Source organism: Protopterus annectens, chromosome 3.part0 (genome assembly GCF_019279795.1).
Source record: "Protopterus annectens isolate FY-2018-M chromosome 3.part0, PAN1.0, whole genome shotgun sequence".
In the NCBI taxonomy this organism is placed as follows: Eukaryota; Metazoa; Chordata; order Ceratodontiformes; family Protopteridae; genus Protopterus; species Protopterus annectens.
This window is the reverse complement of record NC_056731.1, coordinates 1,447,675,361-1,447,695,842: the sequence shown is the minus strand read 5'-3', so window position 1 is coordinate 1,447,695,842 and position 20,482 is coordinate 1,447,675,361.

Below are 20,482 nucleotides of genomic sequence, written 5' to 3'. Positions count from 1 at the left end.
GTGATCTTAGCAGCATAACTCTCAACTATAGAGATTTTCGCAGAATGTCCAGATTTCTGCCTCATATTTTTGGTCTGTTGTTCATAAAATTGTGGTTTTCTGGAAAATTAGTGATAAATCATTAAAGACTGAAGATACAAAATAATAGCAGACATTTGAATTTCAGACTTCATACCCTTCAGAAAATGCATGATAATGCAAAAAACTGTTATTCTAGCAACATTCTAAGTTTGTAAGAGCAATATTTAAAAATTGTTCCTACTTTTGGGCCTTTGTCCCAATTTTATTTATGGCTTTGTTCAGATTTCATGCTCTCAGAGGCTGAGAGGTATGCTTAGCAGTGCCTATGTTGAGTATCCTGCTGGGCTTCATAGTTATATATACATGTAAATGCAATTAGATAATGATAAACAATAAAACATAGGGGAAATAAAAAATTGGGATTTTGGAGCAAACTGTGGATGAGATTGAAGACCAAGGGTAGGGTGAGGGAATCTGAGGTTTCAAGTTTCTTTGCTAAAGCATTGCTTTGTCTTGCGCAATGTTATCTTTTGCTAATTTGTCAAAGAGGTGGGATGCCACTGATTTTTTGAAGAAGTGTTGAGCCAGCAGCAGCCAGTTGAGGTGACAGCACCTGTGGCAAAGGGGATAGGATGAAGGAAGGAGCCAGTTGAAGAAAAAAGTGCAGAGACAGAAAAAACAAAGGGTCAAAAGAGAAACAATCTCAAGGAGAGGGAAGAAGGAGTGTCAGCTCTGGTGGAGGAAACAAAAAGCCTTAACAGGTAATGAGCATAGTGCAGTTACAAAAATGGAACCAGAAAGTGCCTTGAGGCCAAAAGGTGTTTGCTAGGCGTATTGCAAAGCTTAGATGAGGCAGGTAGGGTGCAGTCACAGGAGTTGCTGGGGACAGGTATTCCACAACAGGACCAGACAGGTGTAAGGAATTTGAGTGATAGGGTCCCAGGGGAATTGACTAGTGCTTGCTTGCACAAGTGGAGGGTCAGCTTTTCTTCATTTGCCTTTTGGCAAATTAAGTTTGACAGATGATAAGGAGTTTGGGCCAAAACAATCTAGCCCTAAGTCAACAGTATTGATATTCCTTTCTTGCAGCCAGTTAGTGTGTTTATCACACTGCATATTCCCATGGTAGTGAAAAAAATATTTGTTGGGAGGAGTTTTTTTCCACATTTTTGAATTGAGTGATGTTGATGGGGCTCAGTGGATTGGGAAAGCAGGGTACCCAGGGTCCAAGGATTTCACAGTGGTCTTACTGACTTTGGGGAAAAGGAAGTTGGCCATTTTTAGGATTCAGTTTTGAGACAGATGAGTGCAGGTTTTTGTTTACTTCATGACCATGGTACTGGAAAAAAACCCAAAGCAAGGTCTTACATTGCTGGCCTTTCTCTTTATGGTTAGGGAAGCCCGGCGTTTGAGAAGAAGGAATGATTGGTTATTATAGGATCAATGTATCAGAAAATTAACAGCAGTAGACTGGTCATTTCATTAAGAGTGTGGACATGTATATACATGTCTGGAGACCATGACTGACAGGTTTGGAGGTTTGCGAAAAGTAGGCCAGGAGGAAGGAGGGAACAATGCCAAGACTTGTTGGGCCTTTAATGTTAGCAGAAGCAATAGAGTGATGTGCAGGTCCACATAGTGGAGTATGGTTTTGTTGATAAGGGTCAGGATTAGGAAACCAGGGGTGTTTGACCCTACAAGAAACTACCAGGGTAGGGCAGGCAGAGGAAGTAACTGTTATGGGTGGGGCAAATTCAGAGATGCAAGTAACTGTTAATGGTGGGCGGTTTCAGGAGTGCAAGGGCCCAGCTGCATTTTCAAGAAGGTGTTGAGAGACCAGCCATTGCACTACCCCCATCAGAATTGACTATTTGATACCTGGGCTTCACCACCATCTCAATTAAGAGATAGCTGAAGACTTAAGGGATGCTACAGGGTGATATTCTATCAGGTCAGCTCTGCAGAGATGTGAGTGAGTTTCTAATAATCTCCAATCAAATAAGGAGGGCACTGTGCAGACATAAAGCTGTGAGGTCAGGTAGGGGTTAAGTCCTTTGGCTTCCCCCCTTTTCTTGTGTTTAGAATTTCACCATTGGATTTAGTTACTAAGAAGAAGTAGGGTAAATTACACAGTATTCATCACGTTTTACTTCCTGATAGTGACTTGGTCAATAATCACATAAACAGAGGTGATAAGAGGGTGCAGTAGGTATCATTGCATAATGCATTGAAGCTGAATTGTAGGTTTGTTGATCCTTGGCTGGTGAAGCTAGACACTGAGTCTGCTTTTCATGTATTAACAATTAAACTTGATAACTGGTCTGTGGTAGAAATGAGATTGAGGTAAGTTTTATTTTGACAAGGTCGTGTGATCAGGCTGCATGGCAGCTTGTGCAATGTTTGAGAAGTTTTATTCAGCATTGCAATGGATGTGGGAGCAAAGTGTTTCTGGTGAAAGGGCAGTGCACTACCACTACATTGATGACTTTGTTTTGATTGGTAAAGGTTGGGAAGTTGTTCTTTTGGCTGTTCAGCTGTGTAGTGAGCAAAATATACCATTAGTGAAGGCTAAACATGGTGGTCCAGCAAAGGTGCTCACTTTCCTAGGTCTAGCTGCAGATTTTCCCATGGACCTATTTTGGTTAGAAGACAAGCTGGATAAACCACAGGCTAAGACAGGAAATACTAGGTAAGGCCAAAAGCAGAGTGAAGGTTGTGATGAGTCAAGGTTGTGATGGAAATGATTAGGCTATTAAAATTTACAAACAGAGTGGTTGGGCCAGGTTATATTTTAACTGATCAATGGTGAACCTGTTAAGGGGTTGTAGAAAAGAATTATCACAGATTTAGAGTGACTAAGAATGTTAAGGAAGATTTAGGGATCTGGAATCAGTTTTAAGTGCACTTCAGTGGTATGGCTATGGGGCAGGATGATTGGAGTTTATTATATGATGGTGTGGCTATGTATCAGAATGACTGAAATTCATCAAATAAAAGTGTGGCTATGTGGCATGATGATCATATGGCTATGTGGCATGATGACTGGAGCTCATCAGATGATGGTGTGTCTATGTGACAGGATGACTACATTTCATTAGATGATGGTGTGGCTATGTGGCATGATGATTGGAGTTTATCAGGTGATGGTATGGCTATATGGCATAATGATTGAAGTTCATCAAATGATGGTGTGCCTATGTGGTAGGATGATTACATTTCATTAGATGATGGTGTGGCTATGTGGCATGATGATTGGAGTTTATCAGGTGATGGTGTGGCTATATGGCATAATGATTGGAGTTCATCAAATGATGGTATGGCTAAGTTGCAGGATAACTGAAGTTTATCAAATGACAATGTGGCTATGTGACATGATGAGTGGAGTTTGTCAGGTAATAGTGTGGCTATGTGGCATGATGATGGTGTGGCTATGTGGCATGATGACTGAAGTTCATCAGGTGATGGTGTAGCTATATGGCATGATGATTGGAGTTCATCAGATGATGGTGTGACTATGTGGCAGGATGACTGTGTTTCATTAGATGACGGTGTGGCTAAGTGGCAGGATAACTGAAGTTCATCAGATGATTTACAGCTATACACTGATATGGCTGGCAGCTTAGGAAAGGATTCTTAATTTAAGGGTAGGTGGTTTGCAGCAGCTTTGTTGCAAGATTAACCATTGAAATGGAGAAGATATTTTTTTTAGAGTTGATGCTTATTTTGGTGAGAACTGTGGTTTGGCAAAAGCACTTGAATAACAAGAGCACAGTTTTTCACTTAGACAGTGAGACAGTAGTGCACATTTTATTTATTGAAAAAAAAAAAAAATATATATATATATATATATATATATATATATATATATATATTATTATTATTTCTTAGAATTCATTTATCATTCTCTGCTAAGTATGTTCCAGTGTCTGACTTTCAGTTTGCAAATTTCAGGCTTTAGCCCCAGAGAGAACAAACCTACCAGCATATGTGCCTGATGAGGTTAGAGAGATTGGCAATCTATAGTTAGGTGGTTATTGCAGTCATGGTTAAATTTAATAGGTAATTCTATAGCATAGCATGGCTGTCATTTGGTGCTTTTGTGAGAGAATTACCATTGCAAGATAAGGCAAGGTCAAAGAGGCTGGTTGCAAAATATGTGATTCACAGGCAAGGGCTAGGTGATTTGGTTAGATCAATTTGTGCCATTGAGTGCAGATGCTAAGATTGTAGGCTGGGTGGACTTTAAAAAAACACTGGTAAATTGTGAGACTGTTTAAAGTTTTGGATAGAGTGAAAGTTTAGCAGTTGATGGTAGACTGCCTATTTATAGACAGTTGTGCTGCTGGGAGGTTTGCATGAGGTATCACCTTCTTTTGATGCTTATGGGATGTAGTCCTTTTTGGTGGCCTTTTTGTACAAAAGTCCATTCAGGATAAATGAGTTGTTGGTGACTTTTACATGGAAGGACTTGTGTATTAGGCAATGTAGTCTTACTTTCATTGGACAAAGCTAACATAGATCAAGTATTGTATGGCCAATAGGTGTATTGGAGAGGCAAAGTGAGGCCTTTTATGCTAAGTGAGGTGCACGTTGGATTGGAGAAAATTGTTTTTATCTGCACAGGACGGATTAGTATTTTTGTGTTTAGATGGAAGAGCTCTTCAACCTAGTCATCTTGATGTTCTTTTAAAAAGTCTTTGAGGTGTCAGGAGATTGTGGGAAGTAACAATTCTTTTCACTTATTTTATATTGCTAGGACAACAGATTTGTCTTATGATGGTCAAACCAACAGAGGCCATTCAACAGAAAGGCAGGTGGGTGTTTGGAGGCTTTGAGTGTTATATTAGATATATATGGGTTTACATTAGTTTAAGTTTTTTGTCTGTGGTAATACCTGGAGGAAATTGGTTGGGTCTTGATTTGGAGGTATGGTGGAGAATTTGTAGATGCTAACAAGTACAATCACAGTTATCATTGTTTATTTGGGGTAATTATTTAGACAAAGTTCTAAAGCAAAGGCCATTGTCACAGATCATTAAGAATTTGTTGTTATTACAGCAGAATTTTTCTGGTAGTTTAACAGTTTGCTCAGCTATCATCCCCATGCTTGTTTAGAGAGGGTGGTGACCAGGGCTGCATCTTCTTTAGATTTGTTAGCAAATTAGTTTTGCTATTTTGTTGATAGAGACCAGGATGGTGTTCACTTAAATAACACACGATTGTATTTGTTTAATATTCAAAATTTGCTTTTGAAAGATTTGGTTGTGCAATATACTAATGCTTCAGGGTAGGTAGGCAATTGGGGTGGTTATTTATACAGGAAACATCGGAGAAGACAGGCTGCTGTTTTAAGCAGCTTTGTGGACAGTTTGGAGTTAGGAAAGTTTCCTTTCATTTTCTGTGGTATTGGCAGGTATTTCAGTTTAAGAGGTGAGCAGTGTTGGACACTGCTCCTTGGAGGAATACTGCTGGCTATGAAATATGAATGTGCGGTCTCTGATGGTGCTCTGGAAGGTGGGTAGTCTTAGACTGCTGCCATCCCATTTGTTGAATTTGTATTGTTTTATGACATTTATTACACCACTGTTATCATGCATGAATATGCACTGTTTTATGCCAGGTTATTACAATTCTGTTATTGTGTTTTAATAAGCAATATGATTATGTTGTTTGGCCTGACAAAATAATAAAGTGGTCACTTGGCAACTTTTGATGTGGTGGTCATATTTGTGTAGGGTTCATGGACAATAAGTATTTGACCCAGCAGACATTTCTGCCCATGAGTGCCTGCCCAAGATTTATTAGCCATATCATGTGTAGGAAACTTGAGGACAGGAAGTTGTCACTTGGAGTTGCTAGCTAAAGATGTGGGGTGGAGGAGGTTGGCAGTTGAATAGAAAAGGAAGTGAAGTGGGTTTGGGATGTGTTTAGGGAAGGGAGGGGTGAAGGAGTTTATAAGGGATGGAAATATCAGCATTCAGTATCTTTGGCATGAGCATTAGTGTCAAACTGCCCTCCCTCCCATTTTAGTAGATTTATTTAGGTGTGAATGGGGCTAGTTCAGGTTAGGTAAGTTCCCCCTTTTCTATGGCATTGGCAGGTATGTTAGTGCTTGAAGTGACAAGTGAGTGGTGCCTGATTCTATTCCTTGGGGAATACTGTAGTAATTGAAATACAAGTAAGCAGACTGATGCTGCTATGGAGGATGAGTGGTCTTAGAATGCTGCCAACCTGTTAGATGAATTTGTTTCGGTGTATGACATTTATTACACTGCTACTATTATGTCTGAATTTGCATATTTTTATGCCAGTTTATTGCAGTTCTGCCATGCTGTTTGAATAACCAATAATATTCTGATTGTTGGTCTGGCAAATAATAGCATTTTCCACTTTGCAATTTTTGGTGTGGTCATTGTGTTTGGCTGGATTTGAAGGATAAAATGTACTTTGGTGCTTTTGTTCTCTAAACTTTCACTGAAAATAGGCCCTGCCCATCTAAACCCAGTCAATAAATGTGAAAAAGTGTTAAATTATTTAAATGCCTTGATAGACATTTACTAGTTACACTAAACATCTAAGCAATTGATGCATAGTGACCAAAATACACTGACATTTCTGTAAAACATACTCCCATGTTTAAGGACAACAATGGGATTCTATTATTAAATGCTCAACTTCTCTGTCTTTTTTCTCTCTATTTACTGTCCCTGGTATGAATAAACAACAATACAGCATTTAAAATATTTTAAAGTGACTGTTTCTCTCCACTAGAGCAGTACCTTACTGTACTGTGGTGGTTTCACTTTCAAAAAACTTTTGTCCAATTATGGAGCTTTCCACACTATCCAATTTGCTGATGTCATCAAGACCACTGAACATAGGTAGTTTTTTGGCATATTTCTCTCCCCAAACTGACATCACCACTACCGTCTTAAAACCCATGCTTGCGGTGATGTCACAGTTCCCCGGTCTTTCCCCTACCCATGTTGTTGTTTGTTGTTGTTTGTCTTTCGGCATTTCCCAGTTAGGGGTTGCCACAGTGGAACTCCGGTCCGCTAATGATTAGCAGTTAGTTTTTATGGTGTTGAGTTGCCAGCCTGACGCCCAACCTTCAATGAAGGCATCCCATTCAACACATGTCTTTCGAATGCCCACTTGACCATGGGGAGGACATGCAGACTCCACAAAGAAGGCACTCCCAACCCAAGCCGAGAATTGAATGGGAGAACCTCTTGCTGTGAGGCAACAATGCTACTGCTGCACCACCACAGAAGTACAGAAAGTAAAGGCTAGAACAAGCAAACAGTACATGAGTCAAGTCTCCTGCTGTGAGCAGTCAATCACAACAGGTAACAACTCAAATTATCCTTAGCACTTTGACAGCTAGGGAAATTAGGTGTGAAGGGGGATGGGAGATTAGTCAAGGTAGTACAATTCAGGTTTTTCAGAAGACTGCAGTTTACCATTCTAAAAAGCAGCAGCAGTAAAAAGCACTTTGAAAGTCTGTTCTGTGGCATTTGCACTGTTTGTGTTTTAAGTAGTCATTGAATGGCATGAAATGTTACTTAAAACTAACTGACTGAGGGCATGCATGTAAAATCAAGGCAGTGACAGCAGTTTAAGGAAGATAGAGGCCTGCATGATGTAAATTTTTTACAGACAAGCAATGCACTGTGGGATACCTAGAGGCAGACTAAACAATCAGAATTACTTCAAGATGCCAGACCCCATGTGGTCAGGCTCAGAAATTATGTATAAAAGTATTTAAAAAACAATAAATAGTCCCTCAGTGGTGTTAAATGTAAGAAACACCAAATCATGATGAAATAAACATGTTTTTTGAGACTGTGGGTGCGGTTCTCCTTTAATGGAAACAAAAATCCAACATGTCATTCAGATAAATGTGCACTCTGGCAGCAGTAGAGATAACCTAGCAATAAAGTGCAAGTATACAGACTGAAGGCCTAATGGAGGGAGTATGACATTCCCTTGACAAACTCTGACAAACAGCAAGTGCAGGATGGAAGCCTAGCTAAAAGTCATGAGATGAACAACTGCACACAAAACATTCAAGCAATCGGTGGGCACAATGGCATTTCTTTAACATCATACTCCAAGTTACTGGAAAATGTAATCCAACATGACATTCAGATAACTGTGCATTCTGACAGCGGTAGAGATAACTTAGCTGTAAAGTGGAAGTATACAGACTGTAGGCCTAATGGAGGGGCCATGACATTCCCTTTGCAAACTCTAACAAACAGCAAGGTACTGGAAAATATAATGTAACAAGACATTCAATGTAACTATGCACTCTAGTAGCAGTAGAGATAATCTAGTCGTAAAACACAGGTATACAGACTACGAGCCTAATGGAGGGACCGTGACCGTAAGTGCAGAATGGAAGCTTAGCTAAAAGTCCTGAGGTCAATGCATGGACACAAAGCACCACTCATAACTCTCAAGTGTACCTTATTAGAAAGAATGTACCTAATTTTGAGTGTTAAAAAAACTATATTCCTCACTGTTCCACAATGAAAGGGTTTGTCACATATTCAGTGTTAAGAATTTTTCAACCTGATATTCATGGTAAATAGTACTGAATCATACTAATTCATCAAAAAACATTTAATATGTATAAATTAACACATTTTAACCATCCTGTGAGTTTCCAAGCTGAAGCTGTTAATAGGCTATTAATATGTGTTACACATTTTTCCTATTTGTTCCACATTGAGAGGGACACTGTTCCACATTTTGACCATTTGTTCCACATTGAGAGGGACACTTTTCCACATTTTGCCCATTTGTGCCACATTGAGACGGGCAGTGTTCCACATTTTGCCAATTTGTGCCAGATTGAGAGAGGCAGTATTCCACATTTTGCCCATTTGTTCCACACTGAGAGGGGTGGTGTTCCATGTTTTGCCCATTTGTTCCACACTGAGAGGGACAGTGTTCCACATTTTGCCCATTTGTTCCATATTGAGAGGGGCAGTGTTCCACATTTTTGGGGATGAAAGGTTGAGAGCTATGGCACCACTCCTTAGTCAGTGAGTGCTCTCCCCAGAAAGAAACACCCCTTTCTAGACAGCCACTGTTACCTCTAGACAATGGCACCACCAAAGTATACCAGGTCTAAGGAAAAATCATATGCAGTCATAAAAATACCAAAATACATAAGAAATATTCAAATCAAACTGTTTCAATACTAAATAAGCTGTATAAATGTATGCATCATGAAGATTTATCATAATTCCATAAAATACAGATAGGCACACATACATAAATACACACACATAGATACACACACATATAAAATATATACATGTGCACATACTAATGTGTGTGTATATGTATATATATATATATATATATATATATATATATATATATATATATATATATATCTATATATATATATATATATATATATATATATATATATACACATATATATCTATATATATATATATATATATATATATATATATATATACACATATACATATACATATATATATAGATAGTATATACATCATAGCCTGATATTACTGACCAATATGTCTTTCACACATTCAGCAACAGGAATAATAGCTTGGCATGAGGTCTGACATTATAACTAACCTCTATAGTAGTGAGCCTGGGAAAAACAAGATCATTAGCACCTCTGTAAACACCACTTGGTGCTTTTATCAGAGGTAAATGCTATTCACAACTTAATAAAAATTATCCCATTATGTGAAACAGAGCAATTATAAAACCATTATATTGTTATACACTGAAGGCAGGAGGTCATTGTGTTACTGTGGTGATCAGGAATGCAAAGAGAAAATCTTCCTTAAGCTTTCATTCCACAATATCATTTGTTTATATCCTCAGCTCAGAAGGAAAAAAACAGAACAGACTTCCTAAATCTCATGTTTTACAGAGGTGATACCTAGCATACATTTGTGTCGGTATTTATATCACACCTGATAATATATATTTCAAAAGGTAGGATAATCTGTTATTTACCTCCCCTTTTCAACTCCAGTCATTCACCCAAAGAAGTGATACTTTATGCAGGCTACCTAGACAGACTAAGACACAAACACACTAAATGACTGCATTATTTTAGTATTACCTTGAAAAATAGGGACAGATTATAAATATTGCTCTTGTAGACTGAGAAAGTTGCTAGAATTGCAGAATTTATGATAGGATGCATTTTATGAAAGATGTAAAGTCTGAAACTCAAATGTGTATATATTTTGTATCTTTAATCCCCACTGATTTAGTATAAAACCAACAATTTTATTGTTGAACAGATGAAAAACATAAGACAAAAATCTGGACATTCTGAGGAAATCTAGACAACTGAGAGGTATCATACCCATATACTAATATGCATACATAATACAGGAAGATAATATATAGAGTAAAATAACCAGAGCAATATACCTTATGGTTCAAGTTACTGGCACCTACCCCAAGATAGCAAGACCTGAGCTTGGACACAGACTGCTAGCCTAATGGAGTAACCAGTTGTTGTGCCTTTTGGCTTTTTCCCGGTTAAGGGGTCGCCACAGCGGAACTCCAATCTGCTAATGATTGGCAGTAGATTTTTACGTGCCAAGTTGCCAGCTCTGATGCACAACCTTCAACGAAGGTATGCTCATTCACACATATCTCCACACAGAAGACGCTCTAGCTGAGAATCAGATGGGACAACGTCTTACTGTGAGGTGACAATGCTACCGTAGCACCACCACCGCAGTCATCTGAAAAAACCTGACATGCATTAATATATGATAGAGGTGTAGCTAAAAGGCCTGTGGTCAACATATCCATACAAAACAAACAAACAATTGGTAGACAGCGGTCACAGTATATGGCATTTGTATCAATACTACTACAAGTTACTGAAAAATGTAATGGAGCAACACATCCACCATAAATGTGCACACTGGAAACAGTATAATAACCAAGATGTTCAGTGCAAGTATACAGACTGGAAGCCTAATGAAGCTACAAATTCATTCCCTTTTCAAACTCTGATATAAAGCATGTGCAGGATAGAGGCATAGCAACAAGGCCTGTGGTCAGCATGTCTACAGAAAGCACCCTGCCCTAGACATTGAAGGGAAATGAAAAAGGGTCACTGGTCTCCCCACACCAAAAGTACTATGCATAGGAGCACCACCACCTCCAACACACACACACACACACACACACACACACACACACACACACACACACACACACACGCACACACGTGCACACGCACATCTTGCCTGCACGCACACGCACACACACACTCACACACACACACACACACACACACACACACACACACACACACACACACACACACACACACACACACACACATGCACACACACATGCACACACACGCACACACATGCACACATACATGCATGCGCTCACATTCACACACAGTCCCAGAGCCTCATTGCATGATTGTAAAGTGTCCCTAGTGTGTAGTGCCCTCCAGCCCCAGCCCCCACACAGATTGTAATACAATTCCACTCATACACATCCAGCTTGTAGCCCAGAACATAAAATAAAATACACAAAAATAATTAATAAGTAAAAGGTGGTATACAAGAAGTCCTGGGTGTCTAGGATATTAAAACAAAAAAAAAAGATATTCAAGAGCTCCATTGTAGAGAATGAAATATGTCCCTAGTGATTAGACCCAACACACACAAACACACTAACACACTGCCACAGCTCTGTTGCATCAAGTGTTCCTGGTGCCTAGTGCCCCCCCCCCCCCCCACACACACACACTCTGATCTAATTGTCATGCAGTTCCACTCATTCCAGTGGAAGCTGCCCATGGTGACTAATGTCCCTACACACAGTTCTGCCTTTAAGAGAAAATAAAACAGTTCTAAGAAATATTTATGCCTTTTACTCTATTTCAGTGCTGGTAAAGGTAAAATGCAGTGCAGCAGTTGTGATTGAAAATAGCTGGTACCAATTCCTCAAATAAAACACTTACCATGAAATAAAATGCTCCCGAGATCACATCAAGAAAGAAGAGAGAGGAGTATTTTGATCTGAAACTGATGAAAAAGTAGAATGAAGCAACCAACTGCCCAGCTTTTATTTACTTGAACAGGGGTCAGTAACAATAGAATGGGGTGTTCCAGAACATTATTGTAATGTTAGATTTCTCATAGGGCAGGCAGGAGTACAGTTCCTGAGTTGTGGCTTTAGGCGAGATGGAAAGAAATCTCAGATAGAGCAACAACTTATGTAATTTCAGTATAACTGAACTAAGGAGAAACCACAGAAATATAGCTCTTTGTAGACCAGAGGAGGACGGGGGACAGTAAGAAAGAAAGAAAGCAATTGAGAGTGCATGATTCTTATACCAGATTCTTCTGGTAATGTGCACACCCATCAAAAAATTGCCATATTGTGGTCTACACTTCAAATCAAAACAATGCTAGCAATCACTTGTCATGCAGATAAAACTTAATATTTCTGCAGGCAAAAGGTGATGAAAGCCTTTGTTCATGTGTTTCTCTTTTAGTTTATTTTAGCTGTGGTGAAACATCCAGAACTCTGTAAGTATGATTGCAGACTTATTTCATTACAGCCATTCAAGTTCTTTTCTTGCTCTAGATCTCCATGTGTATAGACGTCTTGTCGAGCAGTGATGATGGAATGGTGACGGTTTCAGCAGTAATGTACCTGTCAGGCACTCATTCAGAGATGGATGCTGTGGGGATGCTATGATGGAATGGTGACAATTTCAGTAGTGATGTACCTTTCAGGCACTCATTCAGAGATGGATGCTGTGGGGATGCGTTAGGGATAAACCCTCTGAAAAAAATATTTTTTTTGAAGAATTTTCAAATACAAAGGCTATTTTTGTTTATTTTATTTTACAGCAGCTTAACCACATTTGTAACTTTTCTGTGTTTAAACTCTTGTAAATTAAAATGTATATTTCAAAGAACTCATAAATGCAGAGCACACTGAAGCACTATAGGTGAGGTTAGAAGACATTATAAAACCACATCATTTACTACCAACTCCATTTATAGGATCTCTGATTGCAACAACATTGTAAACCTAATCTGTCTGGAAAGGAAATGATAAATCAAGTCATTCTAGTTAATCGATTACACACGGGCTTGCATGCTTCATGTTGCTATTCTCATTCCCTCCACATACATTATAGATGATTATTAGGCCATCTAGATCACTACAAATATTCCTACTGACATTGCTTCAGCTCTTAGTAAACAATGTCATTATTGCTTCAACTCTTAGTAAACAATGTCATTTTTTTTGCTCTGGGTGTTTCAGATATTTGGAACTCACTCCATACCTACACCTGATCAGTGAAATATGGTATTCTATAATCAGTACTGCTCTGCAGCTAAAACAGTCTCAACGATAACAATTCGGCAAGCAAATGCAAAGGGCAAGTCTGAACCACAAAACAGATTTTAATGCTTCAGCAAAAGCAATAAAATGCATAACATTTCAAGCTCCTGAAAGATGCTTTTTCAGATGCCAAGAATATACAAATAAAAGCTGCTATTGCTATTATAAGACAGAACAATGACAAATTAAAACAAACAATACACTTAAAATGCAATTACCACCATGTCTACTTAAAACTGGCAAAAACAGACACATTTATTTGAACTTATGTTGCCTGTTCTGTAAGTTGGCTTAATACTCACCATTGCTTTTAGAGCTAATTGGGCATCTGCCCATAGCCTAGTTATCCAGGAATATTCCAAATATTATTTCATTACTTACGTCACCCTCTGTTATATTAACATTTTGAAATATTTTAAATTTAAAATAATGACTACTTAAATCTCAAAAATATGTTTTTAATGGTTTTGTTATAATATTCCAGCAGATGTCAGATTAGTGCACAGAAATACAATATTCAGTTTCCTATTAGATTTGTCTATACAGAATATTGAGTACATTTCCCAATTATTTTATCAGTTATGGTCTTAATCTTCTCTGATCTATTTCCTATTACAGACTTTCCCTATCAGTTTTTCATTCTTATTTGAGCTTCTCTGCAAACTAATCAGTCTTCCCCTAGTATGAAATATAAAAATCACAAATTTATGGACATCCTCACCACCCCTTTTTTGTCTAAGGGTTTATTGCATTTTTTATATGTTCTCATAGGTCCATAGGTTCATAGGTAGGTACTAGGCTATTAGACCTAGGGCCTATATAAGCCTAGCCAAAAAGGTACCCTGGCTTTCGCCACCCAAGACAATTATTTTCCTGTGCCCTTGTCGAGCAGAGCCACAGAACTGATCCCTCATTCTTGTCACACAGTATGATATTTTAGACATTTAATGTCATGCTTTTCCAGAAAACAGGATTACCCCTCAAGATGAAGCTCACCAAAGCCAGAAACTGTTAAAATTTCTCCTTTCCCTGATGTTGGTACTGCCCTTCTATTGTCAAGAGTTAAAACAGGAGGTAGTAGGTGACCCTCCCACATATGGGGTGCAAAGGGCTATATCTTCCCTGTAAAATTCTTCCAATCGACTTTGAGGGGTTGTGGTTTCAAAGCTTTAGATGGCATGATCAACCTCATCTCAACCTTCTACTCTTACTTACTATCCCTCTCTCTCATATCAGTCCCCCCCCCTTTTTTTTTACCTTTTTCTCTCTTTTCCAGTACATAACCTGAACTGTTCTTATCCAGTCTATTACTAGATTGTATAGCAGTAGTACTTAGCAGCTGATATTCACTCTTCTCATATCCTCCCTTGTTATGAATTATTTCAGTTAATTTGTCTGTAAAATATATGCTATTCACTTTATATCTGAACCATTTATGTCTATAATATGTAATGCATAATTCACCTCATCTATACTTGTAAGTGTATATAATGTATTACTCTTGTCAAAATTCCTTTATAATGGAGCTTTTCTTCCCAGGCCTCCATTGAAAATGAGCCATTTGGCCCAGTCGGACCTTCCCAGTAAACAAATGTAAAATAAATAAAATTAGTACACAATGGCTTGTTATAGATTCTTTTTTGCTGTAAATGTTCTTTTATAAATAGTTTATATATATATTGTTATCCATATCTATGTGTTATAAATAGGTTGTGACTGAATTATGTTTTCTCCTTGCATATAATACTCTCCATGTAAATGATCTCTTCTGAAGCTTTTCTCTCAGGGCTTCCTTTAAATTAGTGCATAAATTAATAAATACACTAATAAACACTCAGAATAAGTTCTCTTCAGTTAGAACGAATAAGTATTAAACAGCATGCATTCTGGTCAGACATAAAAACACTCATATTTGCTCAAAGAAATATTTTTTTTATATGTTAAAGGGTCTATATTACATCATCGAATGCTTAAATAAGCAAACGATGATTTATCGACCCCATGTAAGCAACAAAAACACACCAAATCCATGGAAGAATCAGTCAGAACCAGACTGAAAAAGATATATATATACCACGTTGAGTGAAATACAGCTCTTCGGCTCGCAAACCACACGATTCCAAAAATTGAAATGTGTCCACTTTATTGACAGTTAAAACCAGCCTGTATGGCTCAAAAAAACAACACAAAGTAATGCAAGTTGAGCGTGCTTTCCCTTTGTTAAAATACAAAGCTTCATCAGAACTTCTTCTGTGGATTTGGTGTGTTTTTGGCTTAGAAGTTATTTCTACTGGTGTCCCATGTAAGTGACAGCTTACAATTTCGAAACCCCAGAACAGCGATTTTTTTCCAAGGAGAAAAAAAATGCTGTTCCAAAAAAACAAACAAATAAAAAACTTTAAAACAGTACATAAAGTGGGGGGCTTCACCCCCACATCCACCGACATGGGGGGCTGTGCCCCCCACACCACCCCTACTTAACTATACCAACTCTGAGATCACACCACAGTGCCGGAAATGGCAAAGTAACAGAAGCGGACAAGTGAATTCTTTCCCAGGGAAAGAATTCGCTTAAAAGCCACTTCGCTATTTTGCCTTTTCATTCTTTTATGGTCAATCAAGACGCATTCAAAAGAATGTGTCTTCGATCACGTAATAAGAACCCATAAAAGATATATATTACAAAAGAGAAAATGTTCTCCACTACTCAGGAATGTATAAAGAAATGCAGCTTTGTGCATGTATTATGAAACAGAGTAACTTAGCATGCATTAAGGGAATATTCACATTCTTAGTCTGTTATGGGCTCTAATTCATATTTCTGATGTCTGAGGCTATGATGGAGGAGCCCACTTTCTTCATCCTGCAACAACTTAAGGATTTTTGTTTGATTTCTGTTCCTTTTACTTGAACAGTGTTGGGCAAGTCATCTGTTCACCCTTTTGGTATCCCACAATTATGAAAACTAGAAGTTTATTGGTCTCTAATTCCCACACATTTTGAAATTAGATCAGCCATGAAGTTTCACCAGAGCTCTAGAGCTTTCTTTGTGTGTTACTATTCAGAACACCTTACCAGTCTAACTACACAGAAATGGCCTCCCACTAATTCACCCTTATGTCACAAAGCACGGCCATCTCCTTATTTCCTCTACCAGCTGTCATACCTGATAGACTCATCTACTGACAACTATAGTCGTCAAAAAAGTAACTGTCCAAGAAGATGAAATATAAACACAATACCAACCTTGGAAGACTTCTACAGCCTACTGAAGACCACAGCATTATTGGAAACTAAAATCAAAGAACTAAGAATATATCCAAAGCCATTTGTCAACAAACCTTGGGGAAAAGTTTTATCTTTGATTGACACCATACAATGACTGATTAGACACTCTGATAATGGATTGGACACAGTTATACAGTAACTGTATACATTAGATTTGTTATATTGTCAGGCTAATGTAAATAATGTAAATAGTTATTTTGATGTTATGTATAAATACTATGCAATTCATTCAATTATATTTGAAAAATAAAAAAATCTTTGAAAAAAAATGTAACTGTCCAGACTGCAAATTTTTAAAAAGCCAATGCTTTTTGACAGGACTACCATCACTGTAAAACAGAGATGTGAGAGACTTAAACATGTCAGCATTCATTTTTATACTATTTGAAGTTATTATCTGTAAGAAAATTCCTTGGAGAAATGTTGATATGAGACAAAATCTATGACAGCTCAGTAACATGAAACAGCATCAGGGTTAATAAGTTTATTGAAAATGTAAATATTTGCTACCAGCTATTCTTTTATAAATCATATATTCATGATTTCTTATCCACAAATATTTGCAGTGATTTCAGCACAAATCTACATCACTGCATGTAATTACCTGGTATATATTGTAAGACCTCTGCAATCTATCTTTGCTGATTCTTATTTACACACACTAACAAGGCTTGTATAATTCTATACAGGCGACACTATATTTGTGTTACTTGTGCAAGCAAGGCATTTTTATTCTTTTACCATATGGTATTATTTTTTCAACTTTCCAGACTATACAATAACTAAGAAAATATAAATTAATCATGTCTGTTTCGGGAATATATTAAGGCAGTTATCTGTGAGCTTTCATTACTGTCATATTACTGACTAGCCACAAGGTACGAAGTCTTAGAAACTGTAATGAAATATTTCTCTGAAGGATTTTTTTATCTCCTCACTCCACTGATACACTCAAATAACTTGAAAGAAACTAGGCATATAAATCATTCATAATTTACTGGTATGGTCAAAAATGTGTCTCAGGAGAGAAAACACACCACATAATACTACAGGAACATCCATGTGTTTCAAAATGATTATTATGCTAATCTGTCAGTATCGCACTAGCATTTTTTTAGGCAAATACAAAGTTTGCATTCCTATATATGCATGCATATTTTTCATAACTCGTACCTCGTACATCCTCATTTTCTCCAGCCACTCAGTCTTTAAAGTTAGGTCACTCAGCCATTACCATTAGGTGTGGGATGCATATATATGTGTATGTGTGTGTGTGTGTGTGTGTGTGTGTGTGTGTGTGTGTGTGTATATATATATATATATATATATATATATATATATATATATATATTTATATAGATAGATAGATATAAAATATACCAATGACCATATTTAACAACACATTGTTGTTTAGCCATTGTGTCATATCTAACTCCTAGTGACATCAAGGACTTTAGCATGCTAGGCTTGTCTGACCATAACTGTTTCATTACATTCTTGAAAATTCATATTAATTACTTCAATAATGCTTTTTATCCATCTTAGACTGTGTTGCCCCTTATTCTTTTGCCTTTGATCTTTCACAGTATTGGTGTTTTCTTTAGTGAATCCTGTCTTTGCATCATGTGTCCAAAGTGCTATAGTTTTACTATCAGGCTTATATTATTTGGAGCTCCCTTGCTTTCTCCATTACCTGCTTGACATTGACAATTTGATCTCTGGTGCCTCTGTTACAGGTGTCTATCATGCAGGATCTTGAGCTTTACTTTGTATGTGAAACAAGAGAAATTGTTTGATAATTTGAGTACAATTTATCTTTGTCCTCCATTGGAACTAAAATATAAACAACTTTTTCAGACTAAAGATCACAGTTGTATTTTCCAGACATGTTGGCAGATTCAAAGCAGCATTGTAATAGTATAATTTTACAAGATTTTAAGTAATTAATCTGGAATTGCATTAGTTCCTGCCACCTCATTATTAGCAAGCCTTTCTAGGACCCTTTAAACTTCAGTCTCCTAGATGTCTGGCTTGAGATCAGACAATATATCATTGTATGTATAAGTGATGTTAGGGTCCTTCTTTTATAACCTATTTGTATATTCTTGCATATTCATCTTCTTCTTAATATCCTCTTTTTCTGTTAGACACCTCGTATCTTGTTTTTTATTATTCTCATTTTAACTGGAAGCTTCCTTTCACAGGTTCATATGTATATGCTAGGCTAATGACCACAAGGGGCTTTTAAGCCTAGCCATGCAACCCATATGTATCTGACATGCTTAGGAAGCTTGCATTTATTTAAAGAGTATATGTAGAGTAGGGCTTGGGAGGTCAAGAATTTAAATGTTGCTCCTGTCCATTGGGTATATAGGTTCCACACCAGTGGTGAATTTCTGATTCCTTAACCACTGGTCCAAGTTATGCTTGAACTGGGTTAGGGAAGAACTCTGCTTCACATGGTTTTGAAGCTTGTTACAGAGAAGGGGTAGTCTGTGAGACACATACCTGTCCTCCAACATGACTATGTTGCATGGAAGGTCTATGTCCCTAGATCAGGTAATTCTAATGCTATTTGTTTTGCAGATATGTAGAAGGTCCATCAGAGTAGGAGCCAAAGACGCCTTGCATGCCAGGCAAAAATTCCCCCTCAGCAGTCTATAGGAGACCAAGTACTGGGATAGGGCATTGAGGCGATCCACATAGGACATGTTGTTTATGGCCTGTATCCTTGTTTGTATATAAGGTACATACTGAAGGGGTCATTGTATTCAGTGATTGATCTGATGAAGTCTAAATACAGTGGAACAATGACATCCTTGGACCTAGATGTCATCCATACCTTTGCTTATAAGTTGTGCAACATAAACTGATTTGCTTACTACTGTAGATACATGATTGTCAAAGGCTAGGTAACTGTTTACATGTGTCCCCAAAGCCTTGACTACTGGGCCTTCTCTTAGGGATGCGTTATTAATGAGGAAGTTTCCAGGGGTAGCTGACTCCCCAAAGATGATAATATACATTTTTTTACTTTGAGTTTTAGACCGTGGCTCTGGCAAAGATTATTAGTCTGAGTCAGTCCTTCTTGAAGGATATTAGTGTCTGGAAGATATTCTCTGACTGCACCTAGTTTGCAATCTTCTGCAAATTTGGTCACCCAGAGACCCTTGATATTGGCCTTCACTTCAGAGAAGTCAATACCAAAGAGGAGTGGACCTAGCACAGAGCCCAAAGGGACTCCGCCAGTGACCAACCTCTTTGTGGAGGTGGGCTCCCCTCTCCTAACTTTTTCTGTCCCAGCTATCCAATCGCTGACTAACTCTGTGAACTCGTCTAGAATGCCTGAGTGAGGTATTTTATCAGATTCCTTGACCAGGTCAAGTTAGGCAGTAAACACCATTTTTCCCTTGCCCATTGTTTTGGTGACCTTCTTGAAGAAGTCCATCAGGCTGAATTGACATGATCTGCCCTTGATGACAGAAAACTGAACTGGATCCAATGTCTGAAGATTTTCTATGACACTGTTAATCGTTTCTATGATAATTGTTTTCATGGCTTTGCATAGGAGACTAATTAGATTTATGTGTTTGTAGTTACTGGGATTCATAGATTGCCCTCCCTTGTGTAGAGGGATGGACGTTGCAGATTTCCATTTATGATGCATAAAGCCCATTTATTGACTGTGGTTAAATGGTGACTCTAGTGGCCCTGATGGGTCAAACTTCATGCTCTTTAGGAGGCATCCCGGGATATTATCTGG